This window comes from Oryx dammah, unplaced genomic scaffold (assembly GCF_014754425.2).
Source record: "Oryx dammah isolate SB20612 unplaced genomic scaffold, SCBI_Odam_1.1 HiC_scaffold_19, whole genome shotgun sequence".
Lineage (NCBI taxonomy): Eukaryota > Metazoa > Chordata > Mammalia > Artiodactyla > Bovidae > Oryx > Oryx dammah.
Genome location: NW_024070203.1, coordinates 1,538,351 through 1,545,565, shown reverse-complemented (window position 1 = coordinate 1,545,565; position 7,215 = coordinate 1,538,351). Strand labels below are relative to the sequence as shown.

Here is a 7,215-nt window from a genome sequence, read left to right as displayed (position 1 = left end):
TCTGGTGATGTCCATGTGTAGAGTCTTCTCTTGTGTTGTTGGAAGAGGGTGTTTGCTATGACCAGTGCGTTCTCTTGGCAAAATTCTATTAGCCTTTTCCCTGCTTCATTCTGTACTCTAAGCCCAAATTTTCCCATTACTCCATGTGTTTCTTGACTTCCTACTTTTGCATTCCAGTCCCTTATAATGAAAAGGACATCATTTTGGGGTGTTAGTTCTAAAAGGTCTTGTAGGTCTTCATAGAGCCGTTCAACTTCTTCAGCATTACTGGTTGGGGCATAGACTTGGATTACCGTGATAATGAATGGTTTGCCTTGGAAATGAACAGAGATCATTCTGTCATTTTGGAGATTGCATCCAAGTACTGCATTTTGGACACTTTTGTTGACTATGATGGGTACTCCATTTCTTCTAAGGGATCCCTGCCCAAAATAGTAGACATAATGATCATCTGAGTTAAATTCACCCATTCCAGTTCCTTTTAGTTCGCTGATTCCTAGAATGTTGACGTTCACTCTTGGCATCTCTTGTTTGACCACTTCCAACTTGCCTTGATTCATGGACCTAACATTCCAGGTTCCTATGCAATATTGTTCTTTATAGCATCAGACCTTGCTTCTATCACCAGTCACATACACAACTGGGTCTTGTTTTTGCTTTGGCTCCATCCCTTCATTGTTTCTGGAGTTATTTCTCCACTGATCTCTAGTAGCATATTAGGCACCTACCGACCTGGGGAGTTCCTCTTTCAGTGTCCTATCTTTTTGCCTTTTCATACTGTTCATGGGGTTCTCAAGGCAAGAATACTGAAGTGGTTTGCCATTCCCTTCTCCAGTGGACCACATTCTGTCAGACCTCTCCACCATGACCCGCCCATCTTGGGTGGCCCCACACCACGTGGCTTAGTTTCATTGAGTTAGACAAGACTGTGGTCCATATGATCAGATTGGCCATTTGTCTGTGACTGTGCTTTCAGTCTACCCTCTGATGCCCTCTCTTAGCATCTACCATCTTACCTGGGTTTCTCTTACCTTGGACGTGGAGTATCTTTTCACGGCTGTTCCAGCAAAGCACAGCTGCTGCTCTTTACATTGGATGTGGAGTATCTCCTCACAGCCGCTGCTCCTGGCCTTGGACTTGGGGTATCTCCTCTTGGCTGCTACTGCACCATGCAGCCGTTGCTCCAGTCCCCCCTTTTGGGGAGCACTTCACCCACTCTCAGTGTCTACACTGAGAGTTTTGTACTTTGTTTCTCTCTGAAATAAATCCTGTTGGTTTCTACCATGAGTGTTGTATGCAAAGTTCATTCTTTGGCTCTGCAAACAAGAACTCGGTTTTCCATTTTATTGTTAGCACAAATTCTTGTGCCCTATGCGCTGTGACACCAAATAGACCAAAATACAATGTGGAGCAAGTAAAGGTTTATTTCAAGGCAATGCAAGGAGATGGGTGGTTCATGACCCCCAGAAGCCCCAGCCTCCCTGAAGGGTTTTGGCAAAACATTTTTAAAAGCCTTGTGAGGGAGGAGGTTGCAGAGTCTGTGATCAGCTCATGCACAATTCTCTGACCGGCTGATGGTGAGGAAATAGGGTGGTGTCACAGGGGTTCACATTATCAGTCCTTAGGCTCCAGGAGGCCTGGGGATATGTGCTTATGGTTGTCAAGAAATTAACATCTTCCATTTGGTGGGAGGTTTTCACATCTATAAAACAACTCAAGAAAGGTGCATCAGATACCGTTATCTAGGTCCTTCAGAGAGGAGCAAAAGCAGGATATTAGGGAGGGGTCTCTCCTGGGAAGGCACCATAGGATCCAGCTCCCTTACACTCAGAGGGCTCCCTCCAGGGCCGAGGCCTCCCTGTCAGAAGGAGACTTGGGACACAGAGTTAAAGGGGCTGAAGATGGGGTGGGTGTTGCAACCAGAAACATGAGTCGAGGAATTAGGGCTGCAGGGGATCCTCATCCAGAGATGATTAGGGCACCCTCACCCTGTGGAGGGCACTGGGCTGGATCACTACCTTCTGAGTCCCCTCATCTTCTCACCAGCTCTCAGCACAGCCCTGGAGCAGCCTGGAGACACAGAGAGGAGGATTAAGAAATGAGTAGAAATGCCAAGAAAAACCAGTCATGCCCCATTCCACACCTCAGATTCCTGAGTCAAGAGAACAGCTTAAACTGGATGAGAAGCTGAAGATTTTTATATTATACTGAACCAGACTTTTAAAAAAGCTAATGGCATGCTCAACATTGCTAATTACTAGAGAAAAGCAAATTAAAATTAAAATATGGTACTGTCTCCCAACAGTAGGAATGGCCATCATCATAAAGAACACAAATAACAGATGTCAGTGAGGACGTGGAGGAAAGGGAACACACATATACTGTTGGTGGGAATGTAAACTGGGGCAACCACTATGGAAAATAATATGGAGGATTCTCAGAAAAATAGCATCACCACATGATCCAGCAATCCTAGTCCCAGGCATATATCTGGAGAAAACCATAATATGAAAAGTACACAAATGCCAGTTCTCATTGAAGCACTATTTACAATAGCCAAGACATGGAAGCAACCTAAGTGTCTCTTGACTTAAAAAATAGCCGTGACCTTGAAGTTGAGAGTTATATTTTATTTGGTGGGAATTTTTAGGACTTCAAGCCTGGGAGACAGCATCTCAAGTAACCTGGAAAGAACCATTCTGAGGAGGCAAGGGGAGGAATTACAGTATATAGAAGTTTTTAACAAGGGGCGGGTAGTGTGAAAAGATTGTTAATTAGGGAAAACCAGATATCTCAAGTTAAGAATTTTAGTTTTTCTGTGTATGGGAAGATGTAAGAGTCTGGGCTCACTGAAATCATTCATTTCATATGCATCTCAGCTATCTGGGGCCAGCATCCTGCAATCTTATTTTTCACATCCTTAGTTCCCTGTAGGGAGGAGTGGCGGCCTGTGAGCAGCCTGATTATAGGTATTGCTTTTTTGGGGCAATTTACATTTGAAGGACTGGAATAGCTAATGGCTGTAACATCCTTGTTTATTGATATGGCAGGAAATACTCCACTTCACAGGTCTATCAACAGACAAATTGATAAAGAAATGTGGTACATACTTACAATGGAATGTTAATCAGCCACCAAAAGAATGAAATAATGCCATTTGCAGCAAAGTGGATAGACATAGAGATTGTGATACTAAATGAAGTCAGACAGACAAATATCATACAATATTGCTTACATGTGGAGTCTAAAAGAAAATGATACAAATGAAACTTATTTACAAAATAGAAACTGACTTACAGAAGTGGAAAATAAACTTAACAGTTGCCAAAGGGGGAAGGAGTGAGACAAGGATAAATCAGAAGTTTGGGATCTAAATATGCACACTCCTATATATGAAATGAACAACAATAAACTACTGTATAGAACAGGGAGCTACTCAATATCTTGTAATAAACTGTAAGAGGAAAAAAGAGTAGATACATACATATGTATAACTGAGTGACTTTCCTGTAGACCTGAAACTAACACTACATTGGAAATCAACTATACTTCAATACAGATAATAAAAAGTAAAATAAATTTATATCAAATTTCAAACATATTGAGACGAGAAAGTATAACGAACTTGCGCCCAGCGCACATGGCCATCCTCTATTTATGCCTGACCCACACTCTTCTGCATGTTATGTTGAAACCAAACTGCTTGACTATTTTCGTACCTACATGCAGTGATTCCATTCTGATGCTTGACCCCTGGCAGCTCCCAGGCTCATTCTTCCCTTATGCCCCACATAGAAGCCCATCAGAAAGCCTGGGGGCACATTTGTGATTGGACAGACTCTGTAGATCTTCTGATCTGTAGGTATTAGTAAGCAGTCTTAGATTTAGTGTTTTGTGGCTGTCTGGTTAAGGGAGGGATCAACCCCTCATTCAATATTGGTTTGTGTGTCAATACTGATGGTGCCACACTCACATCCAGAGACTGCTAAGAGGTTTATTACTCATGTGCTGAGTTTGGGGAGAGTGTGACAACATTCACAGTCCTAGAAGTGTCCAGACAGGTGAGGAACACGTGTTTGGATGTTCACTGTAGCATGGGGGAGAGCCTGCATGAGTTTCCTGCAGCCCACAGAGCCTGCCATGCCTCCCCGCAGATACCCAGGCTTCCCGTGCTTGTCTTGATGGGTTTGGCCCTGAATACGTGAACACAGAGATGAGAGTTGCCACAGAGATTTGTGCCAGGACACAGAGTCCAGGAGTGAGGTGGCCCCTCATCCAGCGCCCCTCTCACTGGGAACACTGAATGTATAGCACAAGTTACAGCCCTTCAGACATGAGCGTCTAGGAACATTCTTATTTCCTCTTTTCATTACTGGTTCCTTTTGAAGAATAGCTGCCTAACTGGTCCACAGGAGAATTAATTCAGCAAATCACCCAGCAACACTATCACAGTATCAAAGATCTACCTCTGGCTTCTGTATCTGGATAGACTCACTGTTTGCAATCCCAGGACTATGGAATCAGAACACCACCTGAGAAACCACTCACAGCCCTGCTGGGTTTTGACTGGAATACCACAAAATCTACCAGGGGAAATTGCTTCCATCTAGGTAGTTTGAGAGGGCTTCCCTGGTTACTCAGATGGTAAAGAATCTGCCTGCAATCCAGGAGACCTGGATTCTATCCCTAGGTTGGGAAGATCCCTTGGAGAAGGGAATGGGCAGCTGCTCCAGTATTCTTGCCTAGAGAATTCCATGGACAGAAGAGCCTGGCAGGCTACAGTCCATGGGGTCACAAAGAGTCAGACATGACTAAGCGACCTTCATGTGCACACAGGAAATTTCAGGGCTTCCCAAGTGGCACCAGAGGTAAAGAATGCACCTGCCAATGCAGGGGACATAAAAGATGCGGGTTTGATCCCTGGGTTGAAGAGATCCCCTGGAGGAGGGCATGGCAACCTACTCCAGCATTCTTGCCTGGAGAATACCATGGACAGAGGAGCCTGGTGGGCTATGGTCCATAGGGTCTCAAAGAGTCAGATATGACTGAAGGGACTTCACTCATGCAGGTAGTTTCAGAAACAAGCTCAATGCACCAAAAATATCATAGAGTATAAAACACTATGCTCCAGATAGTGGACTTTATCGCTTCTCAACAACTAAGTGTCCATTCTTATGAAGTGTAAACAGTGGTGTTGGAGCCAGTTTACAAGACGCAGTGGTGCGTATCTGGCCCAACTCTGTGTTCAGATATGTCATACTGGGAGCTTGAAATCAACCATGGTGGAAGTATTTACACCACAGAAATTGGCAAGTGCTATAAACCAGGGCTTTTAATAGCGAAAGCTAGCATCAGTTAAGGTAGAATGAAGATGGGGAAGTAAAGGAAACAGGATTTTACCAAAATGTGGCAAAACGATATCATGGAAATGGAGCAGAACCTTGCCCCTCCATACCCTCTGCCTACCTTTTGTCTATGGAAAAGTTTTAGCCAAAGAATAAGTTTAATCCGAAAAGTGAGAACATGCAGAAACAAAGGAAAACAGTCAAAGGAGACCAAATAGTAATAGCTTAGTCATTGAGCATGGTTAAAGACCTTCAACTATGCTTCCCTGGTGGCTCAGAGGTTAGAGCGTCTGCCTGGAATGCAGGAGACCCGGGTTCGATCCCTGGGTTGGGAAGATCCCCTGGAGAAGGAAATGGCAACCCACTCCAGTACTCTTGCCTGGAGAATCCCATGGAGGGAGGAGCCTGGTAGGCTACAGTCCACAGGGTCGCAAAGAGTCGGACACGTCTGAGCAACTTCACTTTCGAGGACCTTTAGTTCCTCCTCGTGGTCTTATAGATAATATTCTGAGCCATGTGCTTTGAGCTGTTTTGTAGATACTGAAAGGCTCACCAGGTGGAACTCCATGATGACCAGACTATTGCCACCGACATGAGCTGCCACAGTTCTGAGAGCTGGCTTCAAGGAAATCGGAGCAAACCATTTGGAATTGAAGATTTACTGTACTTAAAACAATCAAGATGATGCTGATCAGAGCACTGATGACCCATTTCAGGATGACTGTCAGAGCTGACTGTGTGAGTTTCCTGAGCCATACAGCAAATTCCCACTGGCTATCTATTATACATTTGGTGGGATGGGGAGAGAGGTTCAAAAGGGAGGGGGTGTATATATACCTATGGCTGATTTATGTTGAGGTTTGACAGAAAACAAGAAAATTCTATAAAGCAATTATCCTTCAATGAAATAAAATTAAAAAAATGAACAAGAGCTGACTGCTGCTTCTGCCTGTAGCCCCTCCCTCAGCCCATAAAAGTTCATGGCACTGATTGTTAGTGGGCGGGATTGGCCTTTGGACGGGAACCTACCTTCACTGCCTCCTCCCTGGTTGCTGGCCTCCAAAATAAAGCAAACTTTCCTTTCCTGCAACCTGGCCTCTTTATTGACTTTGGAGCTGCGGGCAGTGGGACCCCGTGTTTGGTCACATAACTTTTCAAGTAAAATGAAGTTGATTCTTGTCTCTCTTTCCCTAGCTCTCACTCCACTTATTTCCTTGCTGTTCCATTTATGAGAACAAACTTCTGCATTGCAACACAGCTTCCTGAACTCAGGTTTGATGAGGCAGTGTGACCTCTGTTTTAAGAGCTTGGGCTCTGATCAGTATTCTGGCTAGGCCTTTCTCTAACTGTCTCACGAGGGGAAATCTCATTAAGTTTGAAAACCTCAGGGTCCTCGTCAGAAAATATGGATAAGAAGAGCTCTTATTTTCTAGAGTTATAATGAGAAATGGACCTTCCTGGTGGCTCAGATAGTAAAGAATCTGCCTGCAATGCAGGAGACCTGGATTCGATCCCTGGGTCAGGAAGATTCCCTGGAGAAGAGAAAGGCAACCCACATTAGTCTTCTTGCCTGGAGAATTCCATGGTTAGAGGAGCCTGGTGGGCTACAGGCCATGGGGTTACAAAGAGTCACACGTGATTGAGTGGCTACATTTTGTAATGAGAAATAAAGAAGATAATCTTTATTTCTTAAAACTAAAGGAGATAATTTAGACTATCTTCTTTATTTCTTAGATGTTTGTTAATTAAATGTATGTGCTGTGCTCAGTCACTCAGTCGTGTCCGACTCTTTGATACCTCATGGACTGTAGCCCGCCAGGCTTCTCTGTCCATGGGAATTCTCCAGGCAAGAATTCTGGAATGAGTTGCC

General features: G+C 44.2%; 1 non-coding gene across 1 annotated transcript; it reads left to right on the top strand.

The window, feature by feature from the left end:
* Positions 1-5,608: 5,608 nt before the first annotated feature.
* TRNAS-GGA lies at positions 5,609-5,680 on the top strand. The gene has a single exon. It is a non-coding gene; the product is annotated as a tRNA-Ser (tRNA).
* Positions 5,681-7,215: the final 1,535 nt, after the last annotated feature.